General features: G+C 34.9%; 1 pseudogene; it reads right to left on the reverse strand.

Annotated features, from left to right (window-relative positions):
• Positions 1-11,035: 11,035 nt before the first annotated feature.
• On the reverse strand, positions 11,036-11,465 carry LOC118520309 (small ribosomal subunit protein bS16m pseudogene; annotated as a pseudogene).
• Between the last annotated feature and the right edge of the window lie 13,512 nt (positions 11,466-24,977).

Genomic DNA, 24,977 nt, shown 5'->3' on the forward strand with positions numbered 1-24,977 from the left:
TACCAACTGCCCACTCTAATGCCCACTGTATTAATTTTTCCTAGCAGTATTATTTTGTTATATATAATTGTATGTGTGTGTGTATATACTTTGTATGTGTGCTCATGTATTTTAATTCACTCATTTCTGTTTGCTTAAGTTGGATTACATACCCTTTTAGTAGGGTTCATGCTTTCTACTCTTTTGAATGTCTTACAGGGATTCTGTTTATCATTTTGGTTGGCATGAGATCTATATATAAATTAGAAAATACAGATAAATGAAAAAAAAAAAAAACACCTGAAACAGATCATCCAGAGATTTTTAAAAATGGCTACTATTAATCTATTATCCCAATTAAGGTGGTTTGTGGTGTTCTAACAATATTTTATTTACTTACCTTTTATGACATTGAACTTCTTTCTTGAAAATATCCATCTTTAATTCAGTTTCATTTTTACCATGTTCAAGAGAAATTCTTTCAAGTGCATTTCAATTATAACATATATTTCTTTTCTCTATTTTTGGCTTTTATTGACAAAGTTCTCATTTTAATATATTTCTAGGAAGGACATCTGTATGTTAGTTATTGCCTCATTATCTTTGCTGAAAGTCCCTTTTGAGTCTTTGTAAGAAAGTTTTTGTATCCTTTTATCAGGAAAGTATATTGCTTTCCTATGCAATCCTGGCTGGAAGTGGAAGATGTAAAAATTATGACTCTTTATTCATTCGATGTTAATAATACATATTCTCCCTAGGAATTTAATGTTAACATTAGAGTTGATTTAATTAAGAAATTGGATAGTTAAATCAGAATCTGTTTTGACTTATGATGGGGTTATGCCCTGCTAAACTCATCATAAGTTGAAAATATCATAAGTTGAAATGCATTTAATACACCTAACCTATGGGGGTTCATAGTTTAGCCTAGCCTACCTTAAATGTGCTCAGAACACTTACATTAGCCTATAGTTGGGCAAAATCATCTAACACCAAGCCTTTTTATAATGGAGTTTTGACTATCTCATGTAATTTATTGAATACTGTACTGAAAGTGAAAAACAGAGTGGTTGTATGGGTGCAGAAGGGTTGTAAGTATATTGGTTGTTCACCCTCATGATCGTGTGGCTGACAGGGAACTGTGGCTCACTGCCATTGCCCCGCACTGTGGGAGACTGTGGTACCACATATCATTAGCCCAGGAAGAGATCAAAATTCAAAATTCCGTGTACAGTTTCTACTGAATTCCTATTGTTTTTGCGCCATTGTAAAAGTTGAAAAATTGTAAGTTGAAACATTGTAAGTTGCAGACTGTCTGTATTTTATAGAGAGAAAAATCAATTTTTCCACTTTGTACTTAGGAATCATTTTTTTTAAATTTACATTTTGCTTAGGAATGATAAACTGTAATTTCTGATATCCCATATTAGATTCTATTGCAAAGAAATATGCATTCTACAATATCTTTTCTTATGTCTCTGTCAAATTTGCTTTTTTAAACACATAATACTTAGATTGTAGCTCATGTAAAAATTACTGAAGCTAAAATACATTAATATAAAACACTTTTAGTTAATCAGTCTTGTGGCAGTCTTATAACAAGTGCTTCTATAAAACTGCATCACATTTAAATGCTGCTTCCATCATATACACTTCACACTCTTTGTTTCCCATGAAGATTGATTGGTTTCTGCTGCAGTACAAAATGAAATTCAAATTTGTAATTTAAATAAATGTAACTTCTCTTATATTTTATCTACTTGAAGTAAGAGCCTCCACCCTTATCTATAAAATCTTCCCCAAAGATAAGATTATATTTTTCAGCTTATTGAGGGGCATTGCATCATCAAAATAAGGACCTTAGAAATGAAAAACTAATTGGAGCAAAGCAAGCAAGGCCCTTGGGGGGTACTGGAAAATCAGATTTCTTCAATGAAAACAATTACAAAGGCTAACCTTTGGCTTAATAGCATACAATTTTATTAAACAAAGTTCTCAGAATGAGTTCACTTGGATGGTCTGCCAATGAGGTCAATCAATTAACAAATTAATCAGCCAATCTTCAAAGACTTTTGAAAGACTTACTGTCCAGATTTACTCAGAATATTAATGTTATATTATGCAAACAATAAAAATAAGATTGTTGTTGACTGCTTAGGGACAGTGATCATGTCTTGTTTATATCTTGTTTTGGGGGTTTGGAGATTTGGACATTTCTGGAAGGGGAGGGAGAATGAAGGATTTACGAAAAGCATATGAAGATGGATGGACTCTCATGAACAGGAACTTGAGTGTTTGTGTTGATATGACCAGAGATATAGGCAAGTTGTGTATAGCTCTGAGAATCTTCAAGGCTGATCATATTGAGATTTTGTGTGTGTGTGTGTGTGTGTGTGTGTGTCTGTCCCTTTTACTTTTGCTAATGCAGTTCTAGGACTTGTGGAAAAGTTGTTTTTCCTTGCACATATCTGTATTTTTATTCAAAGATTATTGATAGCTTCTATGAGGGACAGTTACATAACCCCCAAAATATTAAAGAATCAGTGGATGATTTTATCAACTCCTGATTTCTTTGTTTCTATTATTATAGTTAATTCTTCAGAATGAATGCTAAGAGGCATGGTACCAAGACATGAATCATTCCACCCTATGACAGTCTCAGATTAAATAAATTACTCTTATGAATTCATATAATATGATTTATATATTCTCCTTCTGTACTGCTATATTAGAAATTAGATTTCTAAATTATGATATACTTATGGAATTGAGCATATATATACATATAATAAGAATTTGGAAAATATGATACTTTGACTAGTTAAGATGGACTCCTTGAGACTATATTCTAAGTCCTGTGTTAGAAATGCCATATTGTGACCTTGGCAATATTTGGCTGTAATTATTAATCCACTGACCTGTATAGAAAAGTATTTTTACTTCTATGATCTTATATGAAGGGAAAATTCTGGTCGTGCTGACGTATTTTCCTAAATGATAAAAAAAGTGAAAATATATCATCTATATTTTTAAAAATTAAGAAATTAACCAACACCTTTAATACAAATGATCATTTATTTAGTTTTCACTTTTGACAGGAGCTGCTTTCATTGATAGTCACATGTATCAATAAAATATAATAGCATGACTCAATTTTAAAAGAAGATTAACTATATTTAAACTCTACAGAATTTACCATTCTTGGAATCCCAAAATGTGATAGGATTTAAGGTTGTTTATTAGATGGTCATATAAATAGATATTACAGTTTCCTGCCAATGATGAGTAATAATTTTGTCTATAATTAAAAATATAGATTTCATATCAGTATTAAGAGACAAGAATATGCTTATTATTCATTCTACAGACACTGAATATTGTGGTTTTATTTCAACTTAAATCAGTTCTCTCTTTAGTTAGGTAATACCAAAAGATTTTTTGGTTAAGTAATGCCAAAAGATTATTTTTAATACTAGGAGCACACACACACACACAGACACACACACAGAGAGACACACACACACACATATTTGGCTTGTGCTTATTATTTGGCAGTCACTTGCATAAAATCTTAACACATTATTTTATTTAACTGATAACAATGCAGCAAAAAAGAAAGCTAATATTAATTTATTCTTTTTAGGAAAGGAAACTATGATGTAGGTTAGTTTTACATTTTGTATAAATTTACCCAATGAGAAATCATAGATGTCAAGTTCTGAATCCATGTTTGTTAATATATTTGTTACAATAAACAGATATTTTTATTTCCTTGGGTCTCCATTTCGCCATCCATGTATGCTCCTTTTTCTTCTTTATTTCATATAATTTAGCAGAAGCTAATACTCTGAGAAAGCAATTTTAGCACAAGAATAAGGACAAAAAATAGCTTGTAATGGTCTCAGGAAGGGATGAAAAATGTTGTAGAGATGACACCTTGCACACAGAAATGTCAAGACACTGGTGACATGAAGGGTCTTAAGTGTGTTTTTGTCTGAACTGAAAGAGTAAACAAAGAGAAAGAATAAAATTCATGGAAAAGAATTATTTAATAAAGAACATACTGAGGAAAATAATAGAAGAAATTATTAAAAAAAAAAAAACAATGCAGAAGAATTCCCTCAGAAAAGGCTAGAAAGAAAGGAGACAAGGAGTTAAGGAGAATTACGGCATCAGAAAATTATGAGGTGGATGTAGGATATCTGAAAAATAATGAGGCAAAGGAAAGAGAAGTTGAATAAGCATGAATCAGATTGCTTTGAGCCCACAGGTACACCAAGAACTGAAGTCTTGTGCTATAATAAAAGGCTTTAAGTGGGCTTTTAAGGACAATGCTAAAAGGTTTGATTTAAGCACTAATGTGGAAACTATGCAGCCAAATAAGAATAACAAGAATGACAAACATCACTGGTTCATTTTAACCACTTTAAGTTTATATTGAATATTTTGCCTTTTGAGAGATTAATTTTTTAATCTACCTGCCATATCTTCTTGAATGACATGCATACAGAACTGTCAAAATGCTGAAAGACTTTTAATTTTTTAATTAGATCCTAATGATTACATGAATGAAAACCTGCTTTTTTGTTTGCAATACGGTGCATTGTTAAATACTGCGCACAATCTTGTCATTTACCTAGACTTGCCAACTGTGTGCTTGCATAGATAAAAAGGATTTTTTAAGTTGCAGTAAATTTAAAGTTAACAGAGCTCTAAGTACTCTTCAAACAAAACCATATTTTGCCAGACATTACTAGTTCTCTCAAACAATATTTTAAATTAAAATAGAAAATCTCTCTACAATATAATGTTTTAAAGGGAAAAGAAAACAAAGCACCCTTTTCTAAATATGTTTAGATTTTCTCCAGTTTTCTTCTGGTCAAAAACTGACTGGCCATCTGTGATCACATAAATGAAAAGGATCTATTTTTAATTGTAGAAAATGTAAAATTAATATAGTTCTAAGTAGTCTTTAAACTCTTTTAAAGACTTTAAAATAATAAAAATTATCTATACAAATAACATTTAAAAGTAGAAAGCCCCCTTCTCTGGAATTCAACAACAGTGTTTTACAAAACTGACTGTTTAAAGCAATGAACCATTAAAATGCATTTTTAATTATAATAATATGTCAGTGGACAATTAACTAAGATGATAATACTGCCAAAATATCCATTTCCTGAGTAGAGGAAGTTTGTTGGCCAAAGATATGAATTAGAAATGTCAGGAATTTTGAGGAGACAATTAGTTGAATGGTTAAAAGCTGCCATCCACAAAAACATTTTTGGAATTTTACCAAAGTGTTATTCTTAATTCCATGGATATACAAATACTTAAATGTTTATGAAAAAAGTATGACTAATCTTTAAATATATTGCTTTGCATATAGAAAGGGTTTTACAAGTGTGATGTATTTTTTCTCAGTTTGGAACTCAGCCTTTTACATGTTTTTATTCTGTTTTAATGATATGTTTCATGCATATCAAAGAATATACTTAATGCGTATATGGAATATAAAGAATCTGTGTACTCACACAAGCCAATTTGAGAGTATTCCTGATATTGTTCACAGTCTTAACACAGATATTCTGAATATGTTATGTTTTCTTTTTTCCTTATAATCTCACTATATATATAGTGTAATTTTGAATTTGATATAAATTGGATTTTACTGTAAATTTCACTGATATTTTACAACTTAAAATTATATTTTTAAAATTTGTGTAGCTACAATTGAGTCATAATCATTCACGATTAGAATTCATTGGATAAACATGTCAACATTTACATCATTGAGATGAAAACAGAAAACTATAGTACATGTAAAATTTGACCATTGCGATCTACATTTGACTGCTGTTTAAACTTTATTTTAAGCGTCATTGGTTCGCATAAAAAATAAGGTTATACATTTACTGTTTTTTAGTAGTGTGAAGTTACTTTATTATTTTATTAAAGAAATGTGAGGTCATATTGATGTATCTTGAACTTTTAATATTGCTTAAATTTTCAATTGTGAACAAAGAAGAAAAAAATTAAAAATTGAGAATTTATCTGAACTCGTACATCTTGGGGATGTTTACCTACTATCAGGATAGAAGAAAAACAAAAAATGATGCCAAGTGTCAATGAATTAAACAGTAAAACAAGTTCCACGTGCCTCAAATTGCACTACCCTGATATTTTTTGTAAGGTCAGCTTCAAGAGTAGAAAATGGGGGGGGGGAAGTAAACTTATATAGAATTATTTCCTGAGCACATTCATTTAATTTGTTGTCAACCCCAATTATGCATCTCACTAAATGATATAGTAAATGTAAAGTTAAATATTAAAACTATTAATCTAAAGTCAGATTAAAAACAAAATTTAAAATGAATTTAAAATTAAAGTTCACATATTGAACTAACAGAAAATGTTATTAGAGAATAAATTATTATAACTCAGGTTTATCACCTTAACCATCACAGACAGAAGATGGGAAAATAATTACTAGTCAGATTACACATATTTACTGAGTGCCTACAGTAGGTTCTCCACAATGTCCAGTATGTGGGCTGATGTTCTGAGTCAAAGAAGAATAAAACTTTAACAGTGTTATACAATTTGAATTTAGGATACCTAATCCCAAATTCATTATTGTTTCCTTTGCATGATACTACACATATTACTTTATTATTATTTTTATCAACATTATTGTTATTATACTTTGAGATTATTAGGGATGTATACTGAAACATGGTTTCCTCAGTCAAGGATTGAAATGATGTATTGGGATCTTTTCATATGGATTGCTATAAATCTGTGCTTTTATCTATGACCCTTGGATACTGGAAGTTAGGGTTTGTGAACCCTTTGGAATCAAACTGTGCATGAGTATATGTGGATGATTTAAGGGAGAAGATCTTTAGATTGTCATATTCTCTAAAATATTAGTGACTTAAGATATCTGTAATCCTGTAATCTTTACTGTAATAAATATGGGTCATTTCTTCAAACTTTTCCCACTTAAGAGAATAGAAGCTTTTGAGCACTATATTAGCATTTTAAATATATACATATATTAGCATTTTAAATATATATATATATTATATGTACAAATATATACATATATGTATGAGACATGTAAGAAATATTTCTTCTATTGCTTTATCTGAATTACAGGAGGATATGACAATCAGTTAGAATTTCAGTCCAATTTTTTGGCAAGTCAGTTAGGTTCGACTAGTAGCTAGTGTGTGTCTACTCTGCACCAGACATTCTGACAAGATCCAGGGATTTAAAATTGTGTAAAACATTATTCTGATCTCTAGCTATTTGACTATCATATAGTCAAGAAAAGAAGAAACAGATATGTGTTTAATAACATGTAAACACACATAAAAAAGAAACACATACTTTCTATCTCATGTAATGAGTAAACAAACCCCAATTCACTAGATTGCCTTAATTTATACACTTACCCTATTTTTAATGATTGCTACTTTGTGGTAGACACTGAATTGTGCCTTGTGATGAATGTTAACAAACATACAAGTTTTGCTTGCTCTTTTTCCAATGGGATCCATAATACAGCGGAAAGAAATCCAAATATGAATCAATAGGAAAGCAATTGGATGAACAAGAAAGGCAAAGAGAAGTAAAATTCTTCTCCTGGAATTGTTCAAGAGCAATGATTCAAGTTTTTTGAAAAGGCAACACTAAATGTTAAGGGAGATTTCCAATTATAGAAGTTACAAGGAAAATTGTTACTGAATTTATGACTAAAAAATGAATTTTAACAGTTAAGTTTCTCACAAGGGCCTAAAACCAAATACCCCATATCAGGAGGGACACTGCATTTCTTTGCTAAACATACACAGATTGTGAGAAAGTGACCTGAAACTTTAATAAAGATTTCAAACCTCTGCAGACTTTGTGGGAAAAAAAGGCACCAATGAAAGTGTCCCTGAAAGATTTTCAGTATCATAGAGAGTAAACTGAATGTGTGGTAGTTGTTCATAAATATAAAATAACTGAGGAATTGAAAAACTCGTGGAAGCTCTTATTATAAATAATCATAGTTCAAAGTCATCTATAATATTGGTAACTGACCTTCATACACCATGAAACACAAAATTATATCCAGATCAGAGGGAAGATGAGTATATAATTGGGTGGTCAAAATAGTAGCCTTTATACTTCTTAGATTTAGGTCCTGCTAGAAAGTAAATTTTGTTTCTACTCTTCTTTACTTTTAAGATAACAAAGATAACTATTTTTCAGGGAGGTAAGTTAGTAGGTGAATAGGAAGACCATGCATTGAGATTTGTCCTACCATGTATTTACATGCCCTGTATGCAGAAGCCTACTGAAAGGAGAGGACTGATAGAGTAATATGTCATCACCAAGCACGGTTCAGTACCTTCCACAAGGTTAACACTCATTAACAAGAGGATAAATGTATAGATTAAGCCAATCTAACAAATTACAGTGTATATATTCAATTGGCCTTACAACAATCATTATAGAGATTTAAAGACCTTTCTAAATTTAAGTTGGTGCTAGAGAAGCTTTGGGAAGTTTTACTTTAAGATGTCTAATTTACTTAATGACAATTTGAGATTGTCACGTTGATTTCATGGTCCTCAAAGTGGAGTGAGCACCAAAGTCAAAGGAAGTTCAGGTCCCCTGGAACTGGCAAATATTTGGGTGTTTTGTGAGATCCAGACCTGGATACTGTTCAGTAAAATCACTTTCATAACACCAAAAATCGTAACCATTCCTTAGGTCTTATCCTACTAAACTATGAGCAATATTTGACACTTTTTTTAATCACCTCCCTACTTCATCTTTTCTGTTTTGTTTTGTTTTGTTTTGTTTTGTTTTGAGAGAGAGAGTGCAAGGGGTTGTAGGGGTGGGAGAGAATCTCAAGCAGACTGCGTTGACTGTGAAGCCCGAAGCGGAACTCGATCCCAGGACCCTGAGATCATGACCTGACCCAAAACCAAGAGTGGGATGCTCAACCAACTTAGCCGCCATCACCTCCCTAGTTCTTGAATCAATCTTCACTTGGTTGTAAGCCAGAACTCTTTCTTGGTTCTCCTACTACCTCACCAGACAATCCTTCTCAGTCTGATTTGCTGATTTCTTTCATTTCCTCACCTAATTCTAGATAGCCCTAGATATGAGACTTTTGACATATGTTTTATTAGAAACTACACATCCAGCCACATGGTTTTATATATCGTATTTATGCTGGCATTCTCTAATTTATACTGCTTGTTCTAATCTTTCCCTTGAACTCCAGACTACTGAACATTTCTTTGCTGTCTAATGATTGATTCTTGGCATTCTACCTGTGTTATGTATCTTCAAATAACTGCCTTGGATCCATTATTCAAATTTTTCCACTTTGCTTTCTACCATAGCAGACTTAAGCCATATGAACTGGATCAAGAATCTCCCTTGCCCTCTTACTTCCAGCTAGATTTCATGAGAGACCCCAGAATGAGGTCTAGAGAGCAAGAAGAGAATAATACTGGGATATTTATGGCCCTGGATCCTTTTCACTAAGATCACCATGTGTTGTCTGCAACACTTTACTGAAGAACACAGTTTTCTTAGGGCAATCCTATTTTTGGAAGTCCTCTTTATGGTTTGTGGTAACTGCTGCTTCTCTTAGACTTAGGGATTATAATGGCAACCACTCTCTCATCAGTTTTTAGCCCCCAGAGTCCTGTACAAACCCTTCTTGATTTTCCCAGACCCAACCTTTGTAAATAGTCTCTTCCCTTTATTAAACTCTTTTCAAATTACCCAATTTCAGTATGCCATCTGTTTTTTTGATGAATGCTAACAGAAACATCACCGAAAGTCTTCATCACATCAACTTCCCAGAAAATTAGCAAATCATCCTTGTTTTCTCTTTCACTCTCTGTATTAAATCCATCCTTAAATCCTGTTGGCTCCTCCTTGAAAATATATTCAGATTTTGATTGTTTTGCATCCACTCCCCATCTCTAGCATTCCACATCTCTACTTATTGCAGGAACCTGAGTGACCCTTTTAAAATTAAAGATATACTATGTCATTTCATTCAAAACCTTGCAGTAGCTCCCTGTCATACTTAGAGCAAAGCCAAATACTCACCATGACCTGGAACTTGATCTGGTCCATATTTTCTACTACTTACTCCATTCTCCCTCCGTCCATACCAGCTACACAGAATTCCTTCTCAACCCTTGACTACCCCAAGCATAGTTTCATTTCAGGGTCTTTACTTTGTTTATTTTTTGTCTAAAAGGTTCATCTCTTAGACATCCTCATGGCTGACTCGTTCACTTTCTTTAGATCTATAATGAAATGTCTCTTATCAGTGAGGCATTGGCATTCCTTGACAACTTTATATAACATAAAACCCATCACACCATTCTTTTTTACCTATATCTCCTGAATTACTTTTCCTCAAATATATAAGACCTGATGAGTATATTACTTATTTATTTACCATTTTCAGTGTTCATGTTTTTTCTTCTGTAGATTCAAATTTCTATTTAGTTCCTCAGCTTTAAAAAATGTTATCATTTCTTATAGTTCGCGTCTGGTGTCAGATTCCCTAAGCTTTCAGTTACCTGAAAATGCATTTATTTTAACTTTAAATTTTAAAGGATATTCTTTCTGAATATTGAATTATTGGATGAAAGGCAATTTTGTTGTTATTGTGGTTAGCTTTTTAAAGCTGTCATGTCATTATCTTCTTCATTATCTTCTGTCCTCAATTGCTTCTGATAATTTTTTCTACCATTGTTATCTTTGATATACTATATGTAATATGCCATTTTTCTGTACATGTTTTGAAGATTTTCTCCTGATATTTGCCTGTTTGATCATGATGTGCCAAATTACTTTGTTTCTTTGACCTACTTGGGTTTATTAGATCTGTAATTGGATGGGGTTTTTGTTTTTGTTTTTGTTTTTGACTCCGAAAACTCCATTTATTGACCTCCAAATCTAATAAAACTAAGAGCTTTGCACAAGTGTTTTAAGTGTTGACCTTTTCTGCAATGCTCTGCTCACTGGAGTCAGCTCATTTTTGTTTCTGTAGCCTCTGTATCTGTTTTCTGAGATGCTAAGAGGACTTCGCATGTCCGTTTCCTTCGCAGCCTCTCAGTATTTGTGATCATGGGATGCAGAGGGAAAAAGCCAGAAAGACCCAGAAAGCTTCTCCACAGGCTTAGAGAGGTGGGCTCCACAGGCTTAGAGAGGTGGACCCCACAGCCGATCCAATGCCGGATCCGGTCTAGGTTGAGAGCAACGATTTTCTCTCCGTGACTGTTGGGCAGTGGATCATAGGAGACCAGCTGCTCCACAAAACGGCCATCCCTGGGACACTTGTGAGCAGCCACAATATGGTAGAAAGGCTGGTTGGTACAGCCACTCAGGGCAAGGCGGATGGTTAACTGGCTTCCGCGGTAGGCTTTGCACAGGACTGTAGTAAGCTGGCCCATGGTGCATCCGGCCTGAGCCGAGGCCTGTACGCCACTTGCCGAGCCTCCAAGTGCGCTGCCACCTGCCACCAATCAGCAATACGGCCTCGGGGGGGGGGGGGAGGGCGGTGGGGGGGTGGGGCGGAGGAGGAACAGGGGGAAGTCCACACTGCGACACCCCTGACTTCACCACCCACCCCTCCACCCAAGCCCTAGCGCCCGGGTGCAGGACAGATCTGTAATTGGATGTTTTGATCAAATTTGGCATTTATTTATTTATTTATTTATTTATTTATTATCTGTATTTCCATCTTCTCTCTCTTCTCCTTCTGGGACTCTTATTACATGTATGTTAGACTATTTAATATTACTCCAAGCTCATAAACCTCTATTTATTTTTCTTCAGCCTTTTTAAATATATTTTTTTTACCTCGGCTCTTCAGATGGGATATCTATTGATTCATTTTTTAAGGTCACTTACTTTTCCATCACTAACTCCATTTATCTGCTAAGATATATATTCATTCAATAAAACATATTTCCTTTAATTCTTTGAATATATATATATATATTTTAAAGATTTTATTTATTTATTCATGAGTGAAAGAGAGAGAGGCAGAGGGAGAAGCAGGCTCCCATGGAACAGGGAGCCCAATGCGGGGCTTAATCCCAGGGCTCTGGGATTTCGACCTGAGCCAAAGGCAGATGTTTAACCAACTTAGCCGCCCAGGTGACCCTATTTGAATATATTTATGGGGACCCTGGGTGGCTCAGTCGGTTAAGTGTCTGCCTTTGGCTCAGGTCTTGATCCCATTGAGTCCCGGATCAGGATCCTTGCTCAGCAGGGAGCCTGATTCTCCCTCTGCCTGCCGCTCCCCTGGTTTGTGCTCTGTCTCTCTCTTTGACAAATAAATAAATAAATAAAATAAAATAAAATAAAATAAAAATAAAATCTTGAAAATAAAAAAATGAATATATTTATAGTAAATTTTAACATTTCCGTCTTCTAAAGGAAACTTTCTCAGCCATCTTAGGAACACATTTTTATTAACTGCTTTTTTTCCTTGACTCTGATTCACATTTTCCTGTTTATTTACATGAGTGGGATTATTGCTTGTATAATGGACATTGTGGATGATAAATTGTAAAGACTGTGTGCTCATTATCTTCCTCTAGAGACTGTTGATTTTATTCTAGTTGGGGCATTAACTACTTCTGATCACCTTGAATTTGAATAGACTTGGTTTTGTATTTTCTTAAGGCAGATCTGTCTAAAACGCATGATATTACCAAAGTTCCTGTAACTTGGTGAGACAATCAACTTCCAAATTGTGTGCCCATCAATTTTTTGTAGGGATTTGATGTAGGCTTTGCTAGGGTAGGTATGGAGCAGGTAGAGCTATAATCTTTATCTCAGTTTCAGGACTGGAGTGACAAAAAGATATTAACAAATTTTCACCCCTTGGGTTGAACCAGACCTTAAGTGGTTCCCAGCACTGTTTAACCTCAATTATTGTCCTGCTCTCAATACGTAGCAGCTGCTGTCTGATAAACATTCTGTAGACCTCCTCTGCATATTAGAAGTCCAGTCCTAGTTGAGGTAACATAGAGAATTTAGACCCAGATTGCTTCTCACACCTGTAGGCAGTTGACTCCTCTCTGGTGACTTACCTCATAAAAGTCCAATCACTGCCCCAATCACTGATAACTACTTCTTTAGTTCAGTGCTACTATCATATTCTGATTAGATGCAACCTCATGGTGCAGTGGTCCACAGGGAGAGCTGATATGATCATAAGCTTTGATCCATGAATTTTTATTCTCTAAGGACTAGAAATTTTGAAGGCTGTTATCCAAAGCTTAAAAAAAAGTTGCCTTATACATTTTTTACAGTATTATGGTTGTTTATGTTGGGATGGCCAGTGTGTATATGTATATACACGTGTGTATATCCTTGCTTGTTAAACTTTATCCTCTGAAGATAGGGTAGTTGGGTTAATAAACTATCCTTAGAAGATAAGATAGTAAGACAGTTGGGTCAACAATAACTAACTTGTAATAACTCGATATGAGAAATTAAACCAATAGATAAAGAGTGAAAAGCCATTATCTCCAATGTAACATGATGTGTCTGGGAGGAACAGCTTTACTTCTGGTGTTTTTATCATGATGCATAGTGTAGGGATTGGAGTGGAGCACCCTCGGGGAGCCCACTCAGGTCTACAACTGGAAAACAGAGGTGAACTGAGCATATCTTTTTCTGCTTGTGTGATGCCCTAAGACCAGTACTCCTCCACTAACTTTTTCCTTGCACAAGGACAACAGAAATCGTCTAGATTCAAAGTAAATAATCTAAAATTTTCCAACTAAATCATTATTGAGCAGGTTCAAATGGTGTAAGTCAGTTTCCTCTGGTTCAACTGCACCTGAATAATTTGAACAAATTGAAGCAACAACATAAAAAATGCTAATAAATCACTGAATAGCAGTGACTTTGAGGATTCAATCTTATTTCCGCCTAATAACATGATAGTGTTATTTAAAAAAAAAATTTTTTTTTTTAAAGATTTTATTTATTTGACAGAGAGAGACACAGCGAGAGAGGGAACACAAGCAGGGGGAGGGGAGAGGGAGAAGCAGGCTTCCTGCTGAACAGAGAGCCCGATGTGGGGCTCAATCCCAGGACCCTGGGACCATGACCCGAGCTGAAGGCAGACGCTTAAAGACTGAGCCACCCAGGTGCCCCTAAAAAAATTTTTTTTAAATATATTTTGAAATGAATTATTGGATACCCTAATTAACACTGAGTTCTGAGATCATTAAGCCAAAATTAAATGATAATCATAACAATAATTTTAATTATAAATGTTTGAAATAGGTTTCTCCAAAAACTAAAGGAGAATAATAAACTGAACTATTTGTATAATTACTGTCTTAATCTGTTCAGTCTACTATAACAAAAATACCATAGACTGGGTGGCTTGAATAACAAACATTTCTCTCTCATAGTTCTGGAAACTATGAAGTCTAAGATCAAGATGCCAGCAGGGGCACCTGGGTGGCTCAGTCGGTTAAGCGTCTGCCTTCGGCTCAGGTCATGATCCCAGGGTCCTGGGATCGAGCCCCGCATTGGGCTTCCTGCTCAGCGGGAAGCCTGCTTCTCCGTCTCCTTCTACTGCTCCCCCTGCTTGTGCTCTCTTGCTCTCTCTGTCAAATAAATAAATAAAATCTTTAAAAAAAAAAAAAAGATGCCAACAGATTTGGTGCCTGGTGAGAGCCCTCTTCCTGGCCTGTTGATGGCTGTCTCCTCACTGTGTCTTCACTAGGGAGAAAGAATGAGAGAACTCTCAGGGGTCTCTTTTATAAGGTGCTAATTCCATTCATGAGGACTCCACCCTCATGATTTAATGACGCTCAAAGGTCCCACCTCCTAGTACTGTCATATTGGGGTTTTGGATTTTAACATATGAATTTTAAAGGGGACACAGTCATTCAGCCATAACAATTAGTATGTGATTGGCATTTTTCATAAGCTATTTAGTTTATAAATTATTTTATAACTCATGTTTTATTAATACTGTCTTAAATATAAAGGTGCAGGGAGGTTGTTTAGACTGTATATCCCAGTCTTAAATTTAAATTTTAAATTTCAAACTGTTCTGCATAAAAATTCCTGAGTTTGCTACTTTCTATTTGTATGACTTTATTTGAATTACTTCATGAATCTGAAACCTGATTTCCTCATCTTTTAGATGTCCTAACAACAGTGATGAAAAATAGAAGCTTGCCAGGTAAAAGAAATTATTTTCTGTTTATTTAAAATTTGGTTTGCTACCAACACTGCATCTTCTCTCTCTCTCTCTCTCTCTCTCTCTCTCATTTTCAAGATCTGAGAACAAAGACCATACAACTTCATGGAAATCTTTGGACTGTATTCTGCGTTCTCTCTTGTCCTCAATCACCACAATCTTTTTAGAAGTTTTTTTTCTTAAATAAATGTTTTTTTCTAAATAAATGTCATAAATGTTTTTGCAGTTTGGCCATAGATAAGTGGACTAAATAAACGTTATGGACTGAGTGTTTGTGTCCCCTCAACATTTATATGGTGAAATGTAATGGTACATTACCTCAGTGTAATGGTATGTGGGATGGGGCAGTTGGGAAGAAATTAGATGAGGTCCTAAGACTGGGTAATGATGGGATTGGTGCTCTTATAAGAAGACACACTATGGATCTTGCTCATTGTCTCTCTCCATACACACATACTGAGGAAAGGCTATGTAAAGACATAAGCCAGAAGAGAGGCCCTTACTAGGAATAGACTCTGCTGGCACCTTGATCTTGGTTTTCCCAGGCTCCAGAACTGTAAGAAAATAAATTTCTGCTCTTTAAGCCACTCAATCTATGGTATTTTGTTATGATAGCCTGAGCAGACTAAGAAAATAATAAATAAGACAAATTTTGTAAATAATTTATCACAATGACAATTTTCAGTAATTTGTTATTTCAAAATTTTAGTTACTCATCACTGGCACTGTCTTTTGAGATCTGGGGTGTATATATCTCTAAGCTGGCAAGTTGTCTTGATGCTTTATCTTCTAGTTTTTCTTTCAGGTGTTACAAAAAATATTAGGCATACATCAAGATGTGTTGACTGAAACCTGCTTTATATTGTCTTGGCCTAACTTGGGAAGATTTGTCTATTTAGTTGTATTAGAGATTTTGACATTTGCCATCATTTTATAGGTATTTAACATGTTTCCCTGGGGCTAACTGGGAATAGAATTTCAAAATTGCATTGTTAAAACAGAGACTGCTCATGATTTTAACTGCCTCAGATCTGTGATATATTTTAGCTGTCCAGTGTATTCACATGCCACCTTACTGTCAATTCTAAAATGATCATTTAAAATTTTTTTTAGTTTCAGTTCTAAGCCTTATAGGTAAAGCCTAAATTTAGTTGTTAGCAATCCACCATCCTAATAAGTTCCATAGCTTGTCTAGGAAGTGTTTCTAGTAACATTAGCCGTATCAGTGACCATACGTTGAATCTTAATTATGTATTTATTCATTCATTTATTTACCAATATAACTTGTTTCTGTCTTGAACAAATTAATAAAGTCTTTGTTATTTTCAAAGATCACAATTCCATAAGAGACTCTTAACTATAGGAAACAAACTGAGGGTTGCTGGAGGGGAAAGGGGTGGGAGGATGGGGTAACTGGGTGTTGGGCATTAAGGAAGGCACGTGTTGTAATGAGCACTTGGTGTTATACACGACTGATGAATCACTGAACTTTACCTATGAAACTAATAATACAGTATATGTTAATTAATTGAATATCAGTCTTTCTCTTACTTCCCCACAATTCTTTCTTGCTCACTCTAATGCAGAGAGGAAAGCTGACATTGACTATCTCAATATACCCCAAGTAACATTTAATTGGATACTTTATTTTTCTAGCCACCTTAATGTTTGGCTATAAATAAGTGGGCTTTAACAAAATTTGACAATTTTTGACATTAGATTTTGACAGTTGATTGATTTGTAAAAGATCTAGTGAGAGGAGGGAGGCCCAGTGGTGAGATAGTTGAGGAATTTTGAGAATAATTCCGAGTAACATTCAATTAAAAGCTATATGTTTTTCAGGAATATACAATTTTTTGCCAATCACCCTTCTCATGGAAGTTCATTATTGCTGTTCTATATGGTTTCCATTTGGAGCACATCTTCAAAGAGTTGGTGCAAGCTCTGAAACAAACAGCACATATGTTTCTGGGCACCACAGAGAACAGTGAATGTGTGTATATGAGAGGGATTTCTTATGGTTCTGTTCAATGATTTGTTAAACAAAAGTTTGTCTTCTGCACTGGAGCTCTGGGCTTTGCTGGGTTTCTGGAATCAATTTCATGACACAAAGGACTGCTTCACCAGAAAGAGAGTAATGGTTCCAAAATAAAACTACCACAGAGTAGAGGGCTCCTGACAGTTTTGAAGTTTGGTAGATGAATCCCAGGATGAATAAACAAAAAATGGGTTCAGGATATTGGCTTGGATAATAGATCCTGTTTATCACTAAAAAATAAAGCACATCTCACTTATTGGAGACTGGGTAGACTATGGGTAAAACTAGGAACTCCATGTTTTCTTTGTCATATTTGCATAAGTCCAAAAAGTCCCATTCTTGACACTAGGTAAAGAAACTCATCTATCTGAGATATTATTCAAAGGCAATAATAGGTAGTGGAGAAGAGAGTTAATAAATACAGATATGTACCCATGAATAGTTGGATTTTTAAGACAGTGAAACTACTCCATATACAATAATGGTGGATAAATGTCATTATATATTTGTCAATACCAACAGAATGTACAACAGGTAAAGTTAACTTAAATGTGAACTGTGTACTTTAGCTAATGATAATGTATCAATATTCAGGAATTGTAACAAATGAACCACATTAATGCAAGATGTTAATAATAGGGGAAACTGGGTAGAGGAGGGGAGGAGTGCGGAGATATATATGGGAGCCCTCTGTACTTAACGCTTATTGTTCTGTAAAGCTAAACTGCTTAAAAATAAGTCTATTAATTTTTAAGTGAATATTAAGGATTTTATTCAAAGATCCTGTATGTGGAGCTAGATCAGTACTTGACAATATTTGGGGTTCTTTCCCTTTAGGTAGGAGAGTGAATATCTACTAAGGGACAAGTGCCTTATGATTTTACTTACGAATATAAAAATAGGCAGAAGAGAGTTTTTGGATTTTGAATAACCAAAATGGTGAAAAATAGTGACTGCTTGTCATTTTTGCTGTTCAGCTCCAACCAGCCCCTTCTTCAATGGGGCCAGTCCTACACTGTGAGAGACAATAACCTAAATTCCTGAATCAGAAGCCTATAATGGTGAAGCTTAGCCAATTAGGATTCTCAAATATGAAAGTGTGAATGGAGAAATTTTGATGGAAAATAAAGGGAAAGTGAAACTGCTTATATGGGCAGTGGAACAATGTTCAGGGGTGACAGCAATTTTCTGGCCAGATGTTCCTGTTGCCCAGTCTCATTTTTGCACATTTCCCTAGCCTATGTTCTCTAACCTGTGATCAATATAGTGATCCCCCCATACACATCCAATATATCAAACTTCTGTTTTAAACAGTGAGAGTCAATTTCTGTTGCTTGTAATCAAGAACAAATAATGCCACTGTTATTTTATTATTATTTTTATTAGTACTTATTTTTCAGCCTATATAAGGAGAGGCAACAAGTGCAACATAATAGGAAAAACAACAATTCTGCACTAGTTGTATATCTAACAAGCAATAAGTTAGCCACTCAGAAATATAAATATTTTGAAATGGAAGTTCCATAATTCCCACAGCTTAAAAATCCTTTCAATTAACAAAAAGACATAAATGTGTACTTTCTTTTGTGAAGCTAGTAGGTATCATCAAGAACATAGTCCTCAGAAAAGAAAATCAAAAGTTTTCTCATCAATAAAATTTCAAAGTCAGCTAAATAGTGCTCTGTGGGTAACACTACTCATTAACCTTTTCATAATATATACAGCCCTAAAAGCCTTGCCATTTTACTGTTCACATATCTTCATTATGGAGCCGTCAATGTCTCTGCACACAGAACTCTTTTGGTTCTTTGGCAACAATTAAAGTGCTATGATCACAAGGGGGAAAGGGTGAGAATAGACAGGCATCTTTTCAGGCTAAGATGTGGATGCCTACATATGAACACAATATACATTTGAACAAATCTAAGTTATAAAAATATCCAGCTTATGCCACATTGACATAAAGAACTCACTAAATGGACAAAAATGTTAGTTTTCAATCTATTTCCTTAAATAAGAGCAGATATACACAATATATTTATCTACTGGGAAATGTATACTACATGACAAGCATTAAAAAGTCTCAAAATATAAAATTTCTACTTTATTAAACAAATGCTTTACATCATTATATGGAAATTTCTACTTTTTTTTTTTTTTTGGAATGCTCAAGAAGGAACTTATTAACATAATTCCATAGTTTGAAGGCAGAGATTAGATTGAGAAAGATATTATGATGAAAAGGCAAAAAGTTTAGTCCCATAAGATCCTAAAACACAAATTACTGATATTTGAGATTACACAGGGAATGATTCTAAATTGCTGTGAATGTAAATGAACTCAAATATTTATCCTTAGTTTTATGCTTTCTAGATGATAATACAAGGTATACAAGGGAGAACATTTTAATGAAAAGCAATATGTGAATACCTTGTAGGAATCCTGCCAAATATATAGTTATCTGATTAGAGAGCTACTATAATGTTTTGGGATTTTTTTTCTGAAATAAGTAGGATGTTATGGTCATTTTAAAAAATGTGTAGTGCTTTTCTGTTTTTGTAATATTTGTAAATTCTATTTTAAAGAGTAGAAAATCATGGAGGGCATGTCATCTCACTAGCAAAAAACTGAGAATTATGAACTCAAAAGGGACCCTGGTATAAAAAAAGAAATAGCAAATACTATCTCTTAAAAAGGCATTAGAATAGTAGACGTTTTATTTCTGTTTCTGTTTCTGTTTTTTTAAATTAAATTGCCAATACCAAGGAAGCATGATCTCATTACATTCTGAATTAAAACATAATTCTACCTAACCAATGTCTTTTGTGAAATGTAAACACATTTGAATAGCACTCTTTTAAATAATGGACATTCCAAAAAACAGTTTACACTAGTTGGTTAAAAATCCTCTAGGGTATTCTGTATTAACATTAAAGACTCACCCAAGGTTTTTTCTCTAGCATTTTCCAAAATGTTCAACATGACCACTGAAAGATAAGATGGTTAAGTGAATGGACAATATAACACTACACAGCTGCATGGAATTTTATTATTTGGGCACATCATAATATATTTAATGATAGGTTAAATTGTTTAAACTCTTTCCAATATTTTAAAAATTTATGAAATAGAATTTTTGTTATGGCTGAATTTATGTTTATTATTTCAATATTTATTTTTAATCTTTCCAATCTACTTTTTGTTTCTCTGTTCATCTTTTCTTGTCTCACTTTGCAATATTTGAATTTTTTTAACTTTATCTTAATTTACAATCTTAATGCCTTTTATTTATTTGCCTTGCTTTATTGCAATTTTTAGAACTTCTAGTAAAATGTTGACAAGAATGGATGAGGTTGGATATTCTTTTTTTCAGATATTACAGGGAAAACGTCATTATATTACTATTCAGTATAGTATCAGCTATAGGTTTTTCACTGAAGCACGTTATCACATTGAGGAATTTCCCATCTCATGGGATGAATGAGAGTTGATAATTATGTAATTTTAATTATGCAATTTATTCAATAGTAAATAAATTTCTGATTTTTAATGGATTTTTTAATAGAGTTGGGAATTTTATTTATTTATCCAGCAAAAGATTCTTGACTAATAAATATGTTAAGTCAAAAATTTTAACATACATTTAGGGTAGGTTAGCACAAGTGCTAACCTTATGATTTATATGTTTGCATAAAGATTTTACAGTTATCTCTTTAACCTGATCAGATATTTAGAAGTAGTACCAGTACCACACACCATCTCTAATGAAGTTTTTGTCTTTGATCACTCAATAGCTTTATTTTTTAAATAGAACAATTCGAATTTTGAATCTACTATTGTGAGTCTTACTCCCTATTTCCCTTTTCCATACTTTTATTTTCATTAACTTTCAAGCTTAACAAGCAACCTTTATAAGGCTTTAACAATTTTAAAGTGTTTAAAGTGCCCGTCCCCCGCTTTGCCATGCTTCAGACCATCAATATCTCCCCAAGGGAGCCTTTATACACTTCTCCTGCCTTGATTTTTGCAGTTTCCGTACAGGGTAAGATTGTTGTTTGCCTGGCTCTGGAAGCCAGGGCACTTGCCTTCCTGGTCACATGGGACGGTAATAATCAGTGTCATCAAAAAAGAGCTCATACCCCTCTCCAGACCCCAATTTTTGTGACTACTGCCTGGGTAACTCTACATTGCCAGGATCTGGTAGGGAGTGGGGCTTAAGCTTGTGGGTCACATAGGACTGTAACTAACAGAGAAAGATATCTTTTTTTCTTGTTACGGTTTTATTTATTTATTTGTTTGACACAGAGAGAGCATGCACATGAGCACAAGCAGGGGGAGCTACAAAGGGAGAGGAAGAAGCAGGCTCCCGCTGAGCAGGGAGACCAACACGGGGCTCCATCCCAGGACCCTGGGAAAATGACCTGAGCCAAAGGCAGAAACTTAACCAACTGAGCCACCCAGGCACCCCCAGAGAAAGAGATCTTAAACAGGTACCATCCCCAGGCCACAATAAGAGGCAATGGACCCAGGAGCTGTTTTTCTGTGAAAGAAGTCTATTAGTTAATTATCATGACTGTGGCCAGAGAAGCAGTCTTCTTTTTTTTTTGGAAATGAATAGGTTTTATTTATTTATTTTTATTGGTTTATACTCCCAGTTTTTTTTCTTTTTATTAACATATAATGTATTATTTGTTTCAGGGGTACGGGTCTGTGATTCATCAGTCTTACACAATTCACAGCATTCACCATAGCACACACCCTCCCCAACGTCCATCACCCAGCCACCCCATCCCTCCCACCCCCCACCACTCCAGCAACCCTCAGTTTGTTTCCTGAGATTAAGAGTCTCTTATGGTTTGTCTCCCTCTCTGGTTTCATCTTGTTTCATTTTTCCCTCCCTTCCCCTATGATCCTCTGCCTTGTTTTTCAAATTCCATATATCAGTGAAATCGTATGATAATTATATTTCTCTGATTGACTTATTTCGCTTAGCATAATATCCTCTAGTTGCATCCACATCGTTGCAAATGGCAAGACTTCATTTTTGATGGCTGCATAATATTCCATTGTATATATATACCACTTCTTCTTTATCCATTCATCTGTCGATGGACATCTTGGCTCTTTCCATAGTTTGGCTATTGTGGACATTGCTGCTATAAACATCGGGGTGCACGTACCCCTTCGGATCACTACATTTGTATCTTTGGGGTAAATACCCAGTAGTGCAATTGCTGGGTCATAGGGCAGCTCTCTTTTCAACTTTTTGAGGAACCTCCATACTGTTTTGCAGAGTGGCTGCACCAGCTTGTATTCCCACCAACAGTGCAGGAGGGTTCCCCTTTCTCCGCTTCCTTGCCAACATCTGTCATTTCCTGATTTAATTTTAGCCATTCTGACTGGTGTGAGGTGATATCTCATTGAGGTTTTGATTTGTATTTCCCTGATGCTGAGTGATGTTGAGCACTTTTTCATATGTCTTTTGGCCATTTGGATGTCTTCTTTGCAGAAATGTCTGTTCATGTGTTCTGCCCATTTCTTGATTGGATTATTTGTTCTTTGGGTGTTGAGTTTGATAAGTTCTTTATAGATTTTGGATACTAGCTTTTAATCTGATACGTCATTTGCAAATATCTTTTCCCATTCTGTCGGTTGTCCTTTGGTTTTGTTGACTGTTTCCTTTGCTGTGCAAAAACTTTTTATCTTGATGAAGTCCCAATAGTTCATTTTTGGCCTTTCTTCCCTTGTCTTTGGTGATGTGTCTAGGAAGAAGTTGCTGCGGCAGAGGTTGAAGAGGTTTCTGCCTGTGTTCTCCTCAAGAATTTTGATGGATTCCTATCTCACATTTAGTCTTTCATCCATTTTGAGTCTGTTTTTGTGTGTGGTGTGAGGAAATGGTCCAGTTTCATTCTTCTGCATGTGGTTGTCCAATTTTCCCAACACCATTTGTTGAAGAGACTGTCTTTTCTCCATTGAACATTGTTTCCTGCTTTGTCAAAGATTAGTTGACTATAGAGTTGAGGGTTCATTCCTGGGCTTTCTATTCTGTTCCATTGATCTATAGGTCTATTTTTGTGCCAGTACCATATTGTCTTGATGATTACAGCTTTGTAATAGAGCTTGAAGTCTTTTAATTAAACACACATCTAGGGGCTGATTATAATTCTTTTCAGACCTTGGAGAGTGGGTGTTACCTTCACACTTACTTTCTGTTGTTCTATAGAGTGCCAGTCTCTCCTGGAGGAGTGCTTTGCACATGTCCTGCAGGGTGCCCAGTTTTCCTGGGTCCCACAGGACTGTGGCAATCAGGGATGATTCTTGGAAGGCTACAACCCCCAGGGCACTACACAGACGGCTAACTGGGGCACACCCTATAGTTTTTCTGTGAAGGAGGCCACGTTGCTTATCCCAGAGCTTCAGACTGAGGCTCAAGATTTGGCACACATTTAGTGGTCTACCAAGCTACTCTCAAAGAACATAGACTGCGGATATCATCTTGGAGCTATCCCTCTGCCTTGCTTTAGCTCACATGTATCTTCCAGAAAGGATATTATACTCCAGATGAGTATCTGGAGCCCTGATTTTTACAACTCTTACCCTAGAGACACCTCCAAATCACCTACCTATGATGGCTAGTGGGGCTTATGTTTGTGGCCCCTCAGGACAATATATATTTGCACACTTTTAAAAGCTGCTGTGTGAGGGGCTGGCTTCCAGTCTCCCTGAATCTAAGTGCTATGATCTTCCCCTTTGGAAACACTGATAGGTCTTGGCATATCCTCAACTACTGGGAGCTATTAAAATATAATAGGCTTAAAAAAAAAAAATAGGCTGCTTGGATAAGCACTGAGGTTTAAGAGATGACCAAAAGCTAAGGCAGGGCTGAACAAAAGGCTCACCTCCTACATATGGCCACTCCTTCAAGACTTGAAGAGGTGGTGGTTTCATCTACTGTATAGAAAACAACACAGAAAGTCAAAACAAAAGGAAGTATGTTTCAAATGGAAGAACAGGATAAAACCTCAGGAAAAAAAACCTTAATGTAACAGAGATGAGTAATTTACCTGATAAAGAGTTCAAAGTCATGGTCATAATGATGCTCACTAAACTGAGGAGAAGAATAGGTGAACACAATGAGAACTTCAAAACACGGAGACAATATAAGAAAGTAGCAAATAGAATCACAAAGCTGAAGAATACAATAACTGGACTGAAAAATACACTAGAGAGGTTCAAAAGCAGACTAGATGAAGCAGAAAAATCAGTCGATCCAAAAGCAAAGCAGTGGAACTCATCCAATTAGAGGAGAAAAAGGAAAAAAAAAAGTGAAAAAGTAAAAATAGCTCAAGGAATTTATGGGACAACATCAAACTAACTAATATTTGCATTATAGGGCTCCTGAAAAGAGAAGAGAAAAAAGGAATGTATTATACTTGAAGAAGTAATGGCTGAAAACTTCCCTAGCTTGAGGAAGAAAATAGATATCCATATATAGGAAGCCCAGAAAATTCCAAAAAAGATAACCCCAAAACAGACTCATATTGAGACACATTATAATTAAAATGTCAAAAGTTAAGGACGGGAGAAAATAGTAACAGTGGCAAGAAAAACACCACTTGTTACATACAAGGGAACCCCCCCTAAGATATTTAGCAGATTTTTCAGCACAGACATTGCAGGCCAGAA

Source organism: Halichoerus grypus, chromosome 4 (genome assembly GCF_964656455.1).
Source record: "Halichoerus grypus chromosome 4, mHalGry1.hap1.1, whole genome shotgun sequence".
NCBI lineage: Eukaryota > Metazoa > Chordata > Mammalia > Carnivora > Phocidae > Halichoerus > Halichoerus grypus.